The sequence below is a fragment of the Notechis scutatus genome, chromosome 2, assembly GCF_049901735.1.
Source record: "Notechis scutatus isolate UNSWTSFEM ecotype Mainland chromosome 2, rNotScu1.2, whole genome shotgun sequence".
Taxonomy (NCBI): domain Eukaryota; kingdom Metazoa; phylum Chordata; class Lepidosauria; order Squamata; family Elapidae; genus Notechis; species Notechis scutatus.
This window is the reverse complement of record NC_142010.1, coordinates 94,154,291-94,170,906: the sequence shown is the minus strand read 5'-3', so window position 1 is coordinate 94,170,906 and position 16,616 is coordinate 94,154,291. Positions and strand designations below refer to the sequence as shown.

Sequence of the window (16,616 nt, the reverse complement as noted above, 5' to 3'; positions counted from 1 at the left end):
AGCAAAAGTTTCTCAGGCTGAGTTAGTTTTTCATAATTTAATATTTACATTTTATCACAGAAATTAAATCTGAGGAGCAGGACTGTAAAAAAAAGGGATAAGAAGATACCATTAAAGAAGAATAGTGGATCATTTAATTAAAACACATAGCTACATCTGGGATTGCCCAGATCTTTTCAATTCTGCCATATGATGCAGTTTAGCAATTCAATGGGCAGATGACAAGTCCGGATGCATACAGATGGCAGATCAGCTTCAGTGAATTTTGTAGTTCATTCCAGATTCATGCTTCACAATTCTGGCAGTACACATAATTGCAGATATGTCCAATTGTTTTTTTCTGGATACCCAATAAGAAGGCCAATTCATGCCTTAGCAGTAAATCTTCCCTGGATTATGTAACTTTATGCATCAAGGCTATATGTATGTGTTCTGTTACATTTTATTGCTCTATTACACATACCCACACAGCTACAGCCACACACATCACACACACACAAACACACACACAAACAATATCCATAGTGTTTAGAAGTAAACATGTATACAGTAGAAATAGCAGGAATAGGTTTTTTTCTGGGTCAAAACTAAATTGGAGAATACTGCTAAGGTGCGATAAGCATGACTTGACCAAAGCCATATTTATAAATTTAACAATCTGGCATTATTTATATAATAATGTCAGTAGTGCTGAACTTTACTGATGAATTTAAAGGTACTAAATATTCTGATGATAATCACTTCTGAAAACACCAATTTCCCTTTTATAATTTTGTTTTGAAAACATATATACTGCAAAATGAAGAAGAAATACAATACCACACATATAACCATGAAATATTGTAAGGCCTGGGTGGAAAACTATGTTTAAGCCCCTGTTGTACCATAACAAGAAAGAAATTTGCTTTGACTTCAGTCACCATTGCTTCCATAATATGGGATCCAATCCAGAAAAAAGAAATTAGTTATTGGCAGGATCTGCAAAAGGTACCATGCTTGTTGAGAAGGACTATGTGGAAGAGGAAGTCCTCTAAATACTTTAGGCCTAAGCTATATAAGTCTTTATATATAATTGTATGTATACTGCATTGAGCTCAGAAGACAATAAACAGTTAGTGAAACTGCTTCAACAGGGACATACTGTATATAGGATTTCCAAGAGACATTGCCTATTTTTTGGTGCTGCTCTTTCCAATTTGCACAATAGCTTCAAATGCTGTTCCAAGAAAAGCATGTTACAGTAACACAATTCTCAAGTTTTAGCACAAAGGACAGGAACTTTTCCCCAGGAGGGATGCCCCATGATTAGGTGGCTGTTCAACATTAGTGATGGATTAGGAAGACCTTCCCCCTGCTGAAAATGTGTGACTTTATTTCTTCATGTTCATGTTTGGGGGGTTTTTTGGTCAAATTTCCCATCTTCATTCTTCATTTTGTTTTATTTTTTCTGTTATATTGTTTTTAATGCATTTTTATCTGTAATTGCCTTGGGAGTCAGAAATCATAGCTATTTAAATTACAACAAAATACTTAAGAGAAAATTGAAATCTGTCGACTCCTAAAGTCAAGCCCCCAACAGCAGTAAAAGTTCTGCCTTCTCCATGTTTAGTTTGGATTGTTATTTCACATTTGCTCCTTCACTGGAGACCCCCAGAGGCCTGGGAGATGTGCAGTCCCAGTTTTACAGAAAAAGAATGAGAGAACATGATCTAAGAATGAAAACTGGTAAGGTGAGAATCTGTGATTCCCACCCTAGAGAAGTTATTACGCTGTTATGAATCAACTACCTATGCAGGCTGCCTTGTATCCATTGATTCAAGTAGAAAATCTGAAGAATTATACATTTTAAACTCTGGATCCCAAACATAGTTACATTTTTTTTAGAGTGAAATGGCCAATGATTCATTGTTGAGGATTATTATCAGTAAATAAAGGTACTGATCTACCTGGAAGTGCATCTCCTGCCAATGAAGGGTTGAATTAGAGACCTTTGAACCCTGGTATGAGGTCTGATAACTTGACAGACTTTCCTACAGCCTTTACTATAGCAAGTGAATCTGATACCTAGGGATCATGAATGTAGACTCTCTAGGGATTCTACTATCAATTAAGGTGCTAGTCTCTTGCTCTAGTTCCAAAACCAAGCAAGTAAAAAAAAATTGTAAACAAGAAGCAGATGGCAGAAATCTTCAAGGTTGGGAAATAAGCATCCATATAGCCACTGATTCAAATAGGCAGAAGGAAGAAGATTCATATTTTGGAATTAAAGGGAAAGATTCCTAGATGTTGTGAAGTGAGAACTTTTAAGTATGACTCCCTAATTCTCTACAGTAAATCAAGTTACCTAACTTTCTTGAGTCTACTTGGGAATATGGAACAGGAAACACCTAATCATTGTCCCTGGGAGACTTCGCATGGATAGCCCAACAATGAGGATGAATCAATCACAATCAACGATCCCTCCCCCCATTACCAGTCTGCCAAAGATTCTGAGGTCATTGTGGAAGCAACTGCAAGAGTTGCAATCCTCCAATACTAAGTATTTCCTTTCCTCATCAGTATGGGAATCTGATCAAATTTACTGACTTCCTCACTCAATATGAATTATACTTCTTCCTAAATTCAAATTATTTTCTTATCAAGTGAACCACCATGGGATTTATAATTAGCCTAATGACTGAGATATGTGTAACAACCCAGTACAGTTCAGATCTAGCTGGTGCAACTAGAACATTTCATGGTATACCTGAGAACTAACTTTAAAGATCTTGTCAAGCAAGTGACTTGAGACTGTGAAAACCATTGCCTATGACAAGTGAAGATTTAGAGAGGAAATATATCGATGAGATAGCTATTAGTTCAGGATCTCAGAACTAATAGAATGAAAGGGGCTGAACTGACTACCAGACAAAATAGAGGAGACAGTCATTTATCAAGGCACCTGATTAACTTTGACAGCATTAATCCAGGTCAGCTTGAACATAAACAAAAGAGTAAAGAATTTCAGCAGAATATTAGAATATGTTAGTGGGAAGAGTAGACATCATTATTGTCTTTCATTCCCTCTATCTCCACACAGACTTTCTCTAACCCTGAATATCAGAAAAAGAAAGCACTGTACATACAATATACTATACAATATCTTCCAACAAAATGGATATCTTTGCAACTTCACCAAAAAGTGCCTGACCACTCAGTCCAATATAGCACAACTAGCAGAAGCTCTGAAGGGGATTAGCAGCTTAAAGCAATTTATCACAAAATTTACAAGTTACTTTCCCTACCTTCTTTCCAGCCTGTACTGCTAACATTTTTGTTAAGATGGTGGTTTCCTATCTCCATTCCACAGAACTATGCAATCCTTAGATGTCACTACACTCATCCCTTCATTTCTTAACTCTTAGAATGGTTGTGGAAGACATGCATTTTTACCAAATTGGATCTCAGAGGGCTCTATGGTCTTATTTTTCATGAAAGAGAAACATTAATAATTAACTGCTTTTGACTCTCACTATGGGAATCCTGAATATATGATAATGTTGTTCAAGTTGGTGTGCAACCTCTTGGTCTTTCAAAGATTTATGAATAATATTTTAAATGACTTTTGGACAAGATTTTACCTATCACTTTAGATGAGTTGCTGATTTATTCAAAAGATCCTACACAACTCAGTTTTGCCAATTCAACCAAAATGTATAGTTGGGTCACTTTTGTGACTTAGCTCCATATTAAGATAGAGAAATATTCTTTGTGATTTGCCTTTATTTGACTATTGGAACTCTATCAGCTAAGATAGGATTCATCATCTCTTGGAGTCACTCTATAGTATTTTGCCTAAATTTACCATAAATTAATTCTTAATCTTACTGCACCTTTTTCACCTAAACCTCAACATTTCCTTACTTGAACACGCATTCACTTCTCAACCCAATTTTCATCCTCCATATCCTACCTTTCTCTCTCTTATATAGACTGTGTCGTCCCCCCCCCCCGAGAACTGTGTTTCTACAATCCATACCAGATTTTGAGCACAGCACATTTTCCAGGAATCTCCTGGAACTGAAGGGATCAATAATGACCAAACCAAGATCTTCACGCTACTAAGGTCCCTGTACTCAAGTAAGCTTCCCTAAAGGTTTCTTAGGCTTTTGCAGATGTCAGCTCATGAGTTATCTTAACCAGCACTTATATTTTTAGATGGGAACCATTAATCCCAAAGTTGATTTATGTAGACCTCTGCTTTAATGTGTATTTTCATTGCAAGAAGAAAATCTAACCTGTTTATTGAAATAAAATGATTAACATTTGACATCATTACTGATCATCATTTATTACAAGACTATATAAGACTGTGCTCTTCTTAATTGGCAGGACCTTATATTATGTCTCCAGTGCTGTTCAGATAAACTTGGCTGAAGTAGGTTGTGTGGTCTTCACTTGTCTGTTGGGTAATGGAGAATTTTCCCTTCATTAAAAAAAGGAAGAAATTCTCTGAATAATCAATATAACTGAATAAAAAAGGCAACAATAATTGCAAAATAAAAACAAGCAACTGTATGGAAGTTACTCCTGCTAAGTCAGGCACTTTTGATTATCTCTTACTGAACTGGCAAGGCAATCCACTTCTCACCTTAGCAAAAGGAACAAGTCACTCCTCCCTCCGCCTTTTTTTAGGAGAATAAGTTCAGTGAGGTGGATAGCTGTGCAGCAGAACAAAGCAATGCTTTACCGAAGCATAATTTTTTTTAAAGTGCCATAAAATGATGTGAAAGGATTATACAGAAGAGCTGCTTGCACTATTCATCTTACAGTGATTGCTCATAAGCCATAATATTGGAAGGAATGGGGATATAACTTTAGAAAGGATGAAGGAAAACAAACTGCTTGAATCAATTCTGTTTAAAGGGCACTCAATCTGTATGAAATATTTTCGTTGCCTGTCGGCTATCTCATTAGAACCAATAAAATATGTCTTCTGTCTGACCTGGTTGTGATTCAAGAGATCACAAGAGGCAGATAGAGAAGTGAAGAAGAGCTGGCGCAGCATCTTTTTTTGCCAGGAAAAAAGTAAGAGGATAAAAGAACTCTAATTAAATAAAATGATCCATTAATCATGTCTTCCGTTTCCATTACAAAATCGTCTTTTTCAGGAGCTTATAACTCAGCCATAAAATTGTGCTTTACACAACAACATGGCATACAAGGTCTCAGTTTAGAAGGGCAGATTATTTCTTTCAGTTTAGAAGACAAATGGGGTGACCTGGTTGTTATTTTTATTTTCTGGTTCTGTGTGCCACTTGCCTGAACGTATATAGGCAGACAATTAAAAGTATACCATTAAAATTTCTGGCATTGAAGGACTGCAGTCTTTCACACAGGATGTGTATGCGCCGCAAATTTTCATTGCATTGATTTTAATTGCAGGTAATGGGCAATGACAGTACCTGTGACCAGAATTTACACCATTAAGCAATGCTTAATTTACATGTGATTAGTGATGGTAATCCCAGGATGCCTTGTTGCCATCATCAAGTGAAGAACCCAGGTTGGTAAGCAAGGATCTCCTTGCAACTTGTTGCCAGAAGAAGCCAGCAGGAAGTTGCAAGTCCCAGGCTTGCAAGCAGGTTTGTGGGCAGGTAAGTGGCTGCTACTGGCTGTGTGAAAATGCAAAAGGGGCTAGTGTGGCATCATGAGCGGGGTGGAGCTTGTGGGTGGCTACTGCAGGGTTTTGGAGGGGGCAGGAAGCTACCAGAGTGATTGCACAGATGTAGCAGGATTTGGGGGTTGATGTTGCATGAGGGTGTGTAAAGGGTTGACATGAGAATGTGAGTTAGTAGGGCTTGGAGTGGATACTTAGGCTGCTGGCAAGCCACAACCAAGGCCTGTGGGTGGCTGCTGGTGTATGTGAGGTGTGTGGAGAGATGCAGTACATGTGTGGCAGAGCTGAAGATATGGGAATCTTACCACATCCACTTTCAATCTTCCCTGCTGGTTTCCCCAATGACCTTGTTTTTGGGAAGCTAGCAGGTAAGGTCGTAAAAGGCAATCATGTGACTGTGTGACATTGCAACCATTGTTAGTACAAGTTAGTTGCCAAACGCCCAGCTCATGATTATATGACTGTGTGGGGATGCTGGGAAAGCTGTGACCTGTCATTCATAGTGCCGATATAACCTTGAATGGTCACTGAATGAATGATCATTAACTGAGTGACTACCTGCACTGAATTTACCTAAAATTCCCCTTGGCGTTCTTTTTATTTCTCAGAGAATTCAACACATAGTTTAGATACTATATATACCGTATTTATCGGCGTATAACACGCACAGGCGTATAACACGCATCTTCATTTTAAGAGGGAAATTTCAGGAAAAAAATTTAAAAAAAATTCTGCCTGCCTGCCTTAGTTTCTGGTTGTTTGGGAGCAGCTTCGGCTGAGAATAATAACTATTCGCCTCTTTTACTCAGCCGAAGCTGTTCCGATTCAACCATTAACGAAGGCAGGCAGGCAGGCAGAACGGAGCACTGCGGGCGGGCGGGCGGGCGGGCGGACGGGGTGGGGGAGAAACGGGCGCTTCAGGGAAGCTGCGGCGACAGGAAAAGCCCCCCGCTTCTTTGAAGCAGTTTCTTCCTGTGCTGGTGGAGGAGCGAGAGAGCGACTGAGAGAGCTGACCCAGAGAGAAGGACAGGCTTCGGTTGCTTCCTCCCTCCCCTTCTTTCATTTGTGTCCTTGATCCCCGATCCCAGCAGCATTCACCGAAGGCTTCTTAACATTATATCGGCGTATAACACGCATACATCATTTGCCCCCTATTTTCAGGGGGAAAAAAGTGCGTGTTATACGCCGATAAATACGGTACATTCTCTGTTGATGTGATATGGGTTCACAGCAGTGGTGGGATTCAAAATATTTTACTACCGGTTCTGTGGGTGTGGCCATGTGATTGGGTGAGCGTGGCTTTTTTACAGCACCACCTCCACCACTCTGTTTTTTGGGCCTTCCTGGCCTCAGGGGGGCCCCTCTGAGGGAGGCGTTTTTGCTCCCAGAAGGCTCCCCTGGGGCTCAGGAAGAAAAAAAAACAGATCATAGGAAGGACATGCAGCACCCTCCATGCTCCATTTTGGAGCCTTCCTGGCCTCAGAGGAACCTCTAGGGGGGGCCTTTGTGCTCTCAGAAGGCTTCCCTGGGACTCAGGAAGAAAAAAAATGGAGCATGGGAGGAGCAAGTAGCACCCCTCCATGCTCTGTTTTGGGGCCTTTCTGGCCTCAGAGGAGCCTCATTTCAGCTCCCAGGAACCCCCTCCCTTGTTTTTTGCCTTCCTGGGCCTCAGGAAGCCTCCTGGGTGAAGCAGTAAGAAGCAAGGGGAATTCTGGCACAGCTGTTCATAGGAACAGCTGATTGTTGGGAGGTTAAAAAAAAGAAAGAAATACCTTAAGGAGTGACTGGGCCGGCAAGCATCGGGTGGACGGGGTGAGCGAGCATCAGGCATCGGGTGGGCGGGCCAAGCGAGCAAGCTGCAACTGGGTGACTGGGTTGGGGGCGTGGCCAACCAGAAATTACTATTGGTTTGGCGACCCATGCCAAATCCTTGCTACTGGGTCGCCTGAAGTGGTGTGAACTGGCTGAATACCACCACTGGTTCAGAGGTACAATCAGCTTGAGACTACTTGGAAAAAAATCTGCAAAAAGTATATGAATTCTTTCAGGAATTTCCATCATGCGATTGGCATTTCATGAAATGCAAAACGTACTTGCTTGTCAAACCAAGGCTTCAATAAGCAAATGTGATCAATTGAAAGGTAGATGTTAGGAATATGAGTCACCTAACAGCTATTTGGGTTAGAAATATGTAAACCAGGATAAACATTTTAAAACTGTATCTTTAAGAAAATGCAAAACTGTAATTAGGTGTGGTTTCTCAAATGGCCATAAGATGGAGCCAGAAACCTGGGTTGTTTAGTCTTAGTCTCAGAAGAGAGTGTGAGTGTATCTTTGTTTCCTTCTGTTGGAAAGTATTGCCGTTGCTCCATTTTTCCTAATTGACTGTATTTCTGGATTTAATGTAAGTCTGTTACTGAACTGTTTTTTGACACTGGACTTTGATATTTGGATTATCCCTGGATTGAAAACTGACTGATTTAACTTGTGAATGACTTTGGATTGTTTATTCTGGACTTTGCTTAAACCTTTCTGGAAGTAAAAACCTACATTTACTGTACAGTGTATCTGTGTGCTCTGTGTGTATTATTCCAACACTACTCTCTATACGTCTCCCTGTATGCGCTCTTTCTCCCAACGGGGAATTACCTCAACAGTAGATTCCCAGGCATAGTGGTGTGACTCAAAATATGGAAAAACAGGATCAAGATATTTGGAGTTTCTGAAGATGAAAACATCATGGACAGTCAGTAGGATAATAAATGAGTTATACATTTGAAGCCACCTGTACTGAATTCACCAATTCACCAAAAAGCTAATAAAGTTATGCCCCTCCTGCCTCTCCAGCCGTGATAAAAATACAGATAGATTAAATAGATGATAGACAAAATAAAGAAAAAGAAAGAAAGAGAGGAGGAATGAAGGAAGGAAGGAAGGAAGATGAATGGATAGATAGATGATAGATAGATGATAGATAGATAGATATTTTGGATATGCCTATTAGTATTATTGAACTTGGCCAAATCTATTAGGATATTCATGTAGCTTCCCAAATAAACTATGCTCTTTGATTTTGATCGGTATCAATGCTATCACCTAAAAAACATTTGGTCCTGCCATTACAGTATGATAACAAATTTATATATCCTTTTCACTCAGAAATTGCACTACAACAAAAGGGCATAAATAAACTGTACAAAATGTAATGCTATTTTAGGGTCAGCTCTTTTGGTAAATTTTGATGTGACTACACATATTGGAAGTGCTAAATAATAGTAGCTTGCTCTGATCAAGTAATTTAGTCTGGATGATGTACATGTTAGCCAGATGTATTTGGTTTACAAATCAGCTGTTGTATTCAAACATTTTTCTCTCTCCAGCAAATGTTTTAAAGCCCTTTGGCTAAATAATTATACATACCTGCATATCAATTGGACAGATTCAATAGTCCATAAACATTGAACTTATCCATCAACTATGGAACATTAACAGAGTAAAAAAATCTATCAGCCTAGTTTTTCCCCCCCCCAAAATAAGTTCTTAAGTGAATGTTATGCTACTGGAAGTAAAAGCCAGAATTTAACATCCTCAAATTGATATGCTCCAGCTACAAAAACAAAATTTCCAATAAACATAGGAGCAGTAAGGGCTTCTCTACAATGGGCATGACTCAATCAGAATGAAATATTCCTGAACTCTATTTTCTTCAGTGAAAAATACTATTAAATTGTCAGCAGTAATTAAATGGAAACTGTGATTCCTTTGCTCATCATTTTGAGCTGAGAGAGCTAAAGGGGATAAGCAAATCTTTTTGCTATTATTTGTTTTAGTCGTAAAATAAACAGAAAAAGCTATTTTATATCCAATTCTATTATATTCTATATCTCAAGATGAAAGGCTAAGACCAAACTCTACAATTTTGAAAAAAAAAAGTAGGAGATGAAAAGGCTGAGCCCAAGAGAGGAGTCAAACGTGTTGTAAGTCATGAGTCCCTACATGCCTGCAAGAAATCAAAGTCCAGCTCATCTTGAATGCCTTCTTAACTCTTGCTCATTTCCCTTGATCATTAGTAGCTCAGATTTTTATAGAGAATTTAAGCTTGCAAAAAATCTTTACACTCTTTTGAACTGCCTGAATCTCCTGTTTTCACTGATGCTTGACATTATATACATTAATAATTTCAGGATGTTAGAAATAGCATTCTTTATGTCCTTACTTCTGCAGGATGGAAAGAGAAGGTGTGAAATGGGCACAGTAATGTTTACTATAAATATTATTTTATGCAAAATAAAAAGAAGAACAAATGGTTACAAAGAAAAAGCAGCATTTGAGACCAAATCATTTATCATTAAATGAATTATGGAATGATACAGTTGGAAGGTACATTAAGCTAATAAATCCAACCTCCAGTTCAGCACAGGAATTCAAATTAAAGCATCTATGACAATAGCCCCTTCTTAAACACATCATTGATTCCAGAACTAGTTTGTTCATATTTTGAGGTCATTTTACTAAAATTCAGTTAGATTCTGCCTTCCTGTTGCTTAAGGCCTTTATTCTTTTTCCTGTACTTTGAAGTGATAGAAAACAAATGTAAAACATTTTTGTATGAATTCCTAATAGATATTTACAATACCCTTCCCTTCTCTGAGGTTAACATTCCTAGTTCTTTTAGTCTCTTTATGAAAACTTCTAGTCACCTAATCATCATTGCTACTCTTCTGTGATCACGTTCCCATTTCTCTGAGGTTTTACTTTTTCTGAATTCTAGTGCCCTGTTTGCAATTAATTGCTTTTCCAAGATGTTTTGTATTCTATATATCTAGCAGACTTGCCTCAACTAAATATTATTTCATAACTTTCAGCAAATCTCTCTATCCAGTAAATATGAAGATTATTTTCAGTTTTATATCTGCCTTCCAGGACAATTGTTTTTCCACATAATTTTGGACCATATTCAAATTTGGTAAGCATTCTCTCACCATCTTCATACAAGACATCAATAAGCTATTGAAGAGTAGATGGTTTAGGATTGAACCTTAGGGCACAATACCTCTCGGGATCACTTTATCTTAAGTTTTTCCTACTTCCACTTCACCTTCTAAGTTTTTCTATTGCTTACCATCAAGTTAGGAAGAGTTTATCCTTTTGTGTCTTCCTCTGTCCTTTAAATAAAAATGGCATCATCAAATCAAGTCAACGATTTCCTGGAAGATCTATGCCTGACAAAGTTTGTCATCCAAACTTCCAGATCATTTGTCCTTTATGTCCTGCAATTTGCTTTTGGACAGCATCACCTACAGGGTAGCAGCCATCAATAACAGTATTGCTTTAATTCATTCCTGCAGAGCATTGTCAAATTGATTCATTTGGATTTCTGAGTAGGAGTGGATACTTTTAATACAGAGAGCAACTTGCCCTCCCTTTCTCTTAGTTCTGTTCGTTTGAACAAATCATATCCTTCATCTGCTCTGTTCTAATCATGGGATTCCACCCACCAAGTGTCTATTATACATATGAAATCAAATTTCCCTCTTTATAGTAAGAGTTTTAGCACTTCTTGTTTGTTACCCATATTCTGAGCATTATTATATAGACAATGCAAGCTGAGAATTTTATGAACTATTTTTTTTAATTAGGTAGGTTAATAGGCCCCATAAATAATTATTTCATTTCTTTCTGGAGTAATCATCCTTATTTAAGGTCAAAGAAAGGCATGTTGTTTAAGACTTCTACCTGACCCCATGCCTTTTACTGACACTGTTGTGGTAGCATGTTACAACAACAAATATGAAAAGCAGTATTACCTGCTGTTTGGGCCCTTTATGCAAGCTAAACACAGCTTGAACAGGAAGGGTATCAGAATGGAGTTCCAGTCAAAACAGAGTGAATTTCCTGGCTTATGTCACTACTCTGCTATTATTTAGAAGATAATTTTTCTTGTCTGTGACTACAGAATCCTTCAAGTTAAATCACTTGGCATTTCATATGGAAGAATGCTTTGGCTTACATTCATAAAAGCAAAGAGTTGACAAGTTTGGCAGCTGAGCATGTGTATTAATATATTTCACTGGGAGAAAGATATATAGAAAATATAATTTCTTTCACAGGCCATAACAACAGAACATTCCAAAGACAGCTTCCATATAACATTTCATGCTCATCAATGTTACTTATGGATTATCCCCCAAGATATGATTCATTTTGAAGCACAATGGAAAAAGAAATGAACTACATGAGAATAGAACACCAACATTCTTTGTAACTGGATGCTAGGAATAAGACCTCCCTTTGGCCCAGACTGATATCAAGAGAGACAGAAAGTATTTCTTCCAATCTTTGTTTGCCTAGGTGTTTAGATGCTTATTTATGTATGAAAAAGTTATTTCTTACAGGATCAACCACAATATTATGTATTCCTGACATAGACCATCATCCCAGGGTTTCTTATCTTCCTGGATTGAAGCTTAAAATGAACTTAAAATGAATACCAAACTATGAGGGTGGTATCACTATCAAAAATGTCGAATTTGAAACTGCCCTGGTCTTCTCTAAATTGACAAGGGACATTGAAAATAGCTTGGATAATGGTGAAGTAAGATGAAAATATAGTAGGAAATATGGTGGAAGGGAGAAACCTAGATATTTCAGAAAAAGGTAGGCAGATCAATGACTAGCCTCAGTTCTTTCCTGGTTGCAGCATGAACTAGGAAGTCAAACTGACAGCAGTGGTGGACCTGCAATGCTAGATCAATTAGTGATAAAACACTGATTATTCTGGATGAACACATTGACTTGTCACATCATAAAGACTTGGTAGTCAACAACTGGAGAAGTTCATCTCTCAGCAAAATCTATGATCTGCTAGTCATGGACTGAAGAGAAGGGAAAGTGGAAGGTATTTACCAATTCTGAAGTTAGACTGTTGCATGTGGCAGGCCAAGATACTTTTGGGTTTCTATTAACATGCTGACCAACCAGCTAGCAAGGAACCTCTCCTCTTGCCCTAGATGTAGCATTACTCTAGACTCCTTGTCTTGGGGGATTGTCATTTCCATACAAATTGTGTTCACTTAGTTGGTAATAATTATCAGCTTGCCCCTATGAGTATCAAGGTGCTAGCAAGCAGCAAGATAAATGTTCTCTATGGTATTCTGTTGAAATGAGATTGATGATTTATTTATTTATTTATTTATTTTTATTTGATTTGCCAATTGTTTACAAGATAATAAGTATAAATGTATACATAGTTGTGAATACATGAAATGGTTACATATAAGAAAAATAAAAGAATAAGAGAAACAATAGGACAGGGACGGTAGGCACGTTGGTGCGCTTATGCACGCCCCCTACAGACCTCTTAGGAAAGGGGTGAGGTCAATAGTAGACAGTCTAAGGTTAAAGTTAAAGGGTTTGGGGAAGAAACTACAGAGTCAGGTAGAGTATTCCAGACATTGACCACTCTATTGCTGAAGTCGTATTTCCTGCAATCAAGTTTGGTGCGGTTTACTTTGAGTTTGTATCTATTGTGTGCTCTTGTGTTGTTATGGTTGAAGCTGAAGTATTCATTGACAGGTAGGACATTGCAATGTATGATTTTGTATACCATGCTTAAGTCAGACCGAAGACGGCGTAATTCAAGGTTTTCTAGGTCTAGAATTTCAAGTCTGGTGGCATAAGGTATTCTACAATGAGTAGAAGAGTGGAGAACTCTTCTTGTGAAATATTTCTGGACTTTCTCAATTGTGCTAATATCAGATACGTAATGAGGGTTCCAGACTGATGAACTGTATTCGAGTATTGGTCTAGCAAATGTTTTGTATGCTCTGGTTAGTAGTGTGATATTACCAGAGAAAAAGCTACGTAGGATTAGGTTAACAACTCTTAATGCCTTTTTGGCTATGTAGTTGCAGTGGGCTCTAGAACTTAGATCATTAGAGGTGAGTATTCCAAGGTCCTTTACAGAGCTTGGGTCATCAACAAGATCTTGACTATTCAGCTTGTATTTTATTTTCGGATTTTTTTTTGCCAATATGTAAGACAGAGCATTTATTTGTTGAGATTTGAAGTTGCCATTTGTTTGACCATTCTGATACATAGTCAAGATCTTTTTGTAGGGTAGCAGTATTGTCTGTGGTATTGAACAGCTTTACATCATCAGCGAAGAGAACGCAATTGCTCTTAATATGATCACAGAGGTCGTTTATGTAGAGTATGAAGAGAGTTGGTCCTAGAACACTGCCTTGGGGAACACCACTATTGACAGGTACTGGATTTGATAGGACGCTCCCGATTTTGACCATTTGTTGTCTGTTTGACAGGAATGCTTCTATCCAGTTATTCAGTTGTCCAGAGATACCATAGGATTTTATTTTTAGGAGTAGTTTGTCGTGTACCACTGAATCAAAGGCTTTACAGAAGTCTATATAGATTGCGTCTATTGTTTTGCCCTGGTCGAGTTGTGTCGTCCATATGTTTTTGCAGTGTAAGAGTTGCAGATTACAGGATAGTTTTTTTCTGAAACCGAATTGTTTATTGGAGAGTAGGTTATTTGTCTCTAAGTGAAGGATGATGGATTGGTTAATAATTGATTCCATGACTTTACAGGTGACGCAGCATAAGGAGATTGGCCTGTAATTTTCAACTAGGCTTGGGTCTCCCTTTTTGAAGATGGGGATGACTGTGGCTTGTGACCATAGGTTAGGCAAGGAGCTGGTTCTGAAAGATTTTTCAAAGATTATGCTTAGAGGTTTGGCTATGGCAGTGGATAGCTTTCTTAAGAAGTAGGCACATATTCCATCCGGTCCAATAGATAGAGATGGTTTTAGGTTGCGTAGTGCTTTTTCAACATTGTCTTCTGTGAAATCGATATGTATTAGATCATTGTTGTTATCTGTGGTACGGCTAGGAAATATTGGGCATGATCCATTGCTGTTTACAAATACTGAGCCGAAGAATGTGTTAAAGATGTTGGCTTTAATGGTGTCGTCGTTGCAGTCTTTACCATCAGGTCCTATCAAGGGAGGGATGGACCTTGAGTCTTTTAGTTTGTTGTTTACAAAATTGTAAAAAGCGCGGGTGGAATTGGTGCTTAGAAGGTTTTCCTCTTGTTTAATGTGGTAATTGGTGCATTCGGTCTTTATCTGGTGGCATAGATTTTTGTATTGGTTTTTGAAATTGGCAACGTGACCAGATTTGTTTTTCCGCCAGAGTGATCTCTTTTTGGATTGAAGTTTCCTTATTGATATGGGTAATCTGCTTTTTTGTTTTGTTTTGGGAGTTGTTGTTGGTACATATAGTTTGATGACTCTTTTGACTTCAAGTAAAAACATGTTATAATGGTCTTCAACGGTATTGCATCCAGTGAATAGAGATTGCCAATCAAGGGATGAGAGATCGTTGTCTATAAGATCATAGTTGCCTTTTTTGAAGTTACAATAAGGGATTACATCATTGTGGTGATTTTTGTGTGGATGTATGTTGAGACAAAAGTCTATCATATTGTGGTCACTACTGGAAAAGGGTTCTTTAGATTGTATTCCGTAGATTAGGTTCAAACTGTTGCAGAAGATGAGATCGAGGCAGTTGTTTAGTCTAGTGTTGTTGGTTACTAGTTGTTCCAGTCCCAGATTTGTAATAGCATTGTAGAAGGTTGTGTGTATGATTTCAGTTGTACAGTTATTTAGGGTCCAGTTGATCTGAACATGGAGGAGCTCTGTACAATGGAGAGATAATTGCCATTTGATAAATCTATGGAAGAGTGAAGGGCTGGTTAAAATGGCCCAATGAATCTGGATATCTGGGCAATAACTTGCCAATAAGAGAACTTCTTTTAAAAATGTATCCACTCTCACAGGCTTGTCTATGAGGTAATTAGAGGAGTTTCTTCTGCATTACTTCTGTGCATGTGAATTTGTGAGTTTTGAAGTGGAGGTGTGTATGGTGCTTACTATCTCAGTGATTAACTACAAATTTAAAGTAAAGATACTAAAACCATAAAATAGCAATGACAGCAAATAGTTAAAATAATTAGAATAAATATTAACAGTTAAAGCCCTATACAAAGCAATGATTTTTTAAAAAGATCTAATAAAATAGTTAGGCCTAATCAATTGAAGTTTCTTTATTAGATTTAAGTATGCATTGATTGTGGTCACCCTGGGAGGTTACCAGTGCATGAATCATAGCTTTATGATCATTGTTTTCCAGAAAGGGTAAAGTTGGCAAAAGGTGTTCCTAATCATTTCTTCAATCTAGGAAACCAGAGATATTTGTAACCAAAAGGGAGGATAAAATCCCATTCAGAATGGCTGATCTATCATCTCCCCCGAATTATAGACCCTTATAATAAGCTTCTTTGCCTTCTCTGGATTCAATTTCAATTTTTCTCTCATTTACCCTATTACTGTTTGCAGACAGGCATTCAGAGAAGCCACACCAGTTCCTGAAGAATAAATCTTGATGTCGTCAGCTTACTGATAGAACACAATTCCAAAACTTCTGATCCCCTTCAGTAGTTTCTTGTAGAAAATTAAAGTGTTGGAGACTGAATAATGGAACCATTACAAAACTATGCCTTTGTTTCGAGGCAATGATATCAAAGGAACCTGAGAGATCCAAAAAAAAAAAAAAACCCAACAGGCTATGCTCCCTCTGTCAATCCCAAGACAAAAATAATACATCGACCTAATCAAGACAATCTCAATTATGTAGCCCATTTGAAGTCATTTTAAATTTGTCACAATATTTCTTCCCCCAGGTCTGCCTGCAGTTGAAAAACATCTATCAGCCACCTGTCTAATCATATGAGTTACAGATTGGCTCATAATCACCCATCTTTAAGAGATCCAGCAGGCTTCTTAAGAAGAGCACTAACAACTGATTCACTCAAACAAGGATACATTTTGCTATTTCTTAAAATAATCGGCTGTAAAAGTAACTTTGAGAAACAGGAGGA

At 38.0% G+C, this 16,616-nt stretch overlaps 1 protein-coding gene across 1 annotated transcript in view; it reads right to left on the bottom strand.

The window, feature by feature from the left end:
* SLIT3 (slit guidance ligand 3) overlaps window positions 1-16,616 on the bottom strand; it is a 519,460-nt gene that overhangs the window by 59,001 nt on the left and 443,843 nt on the right. The gene's annotated exons all lie outside the window — the stretch shown is intronic.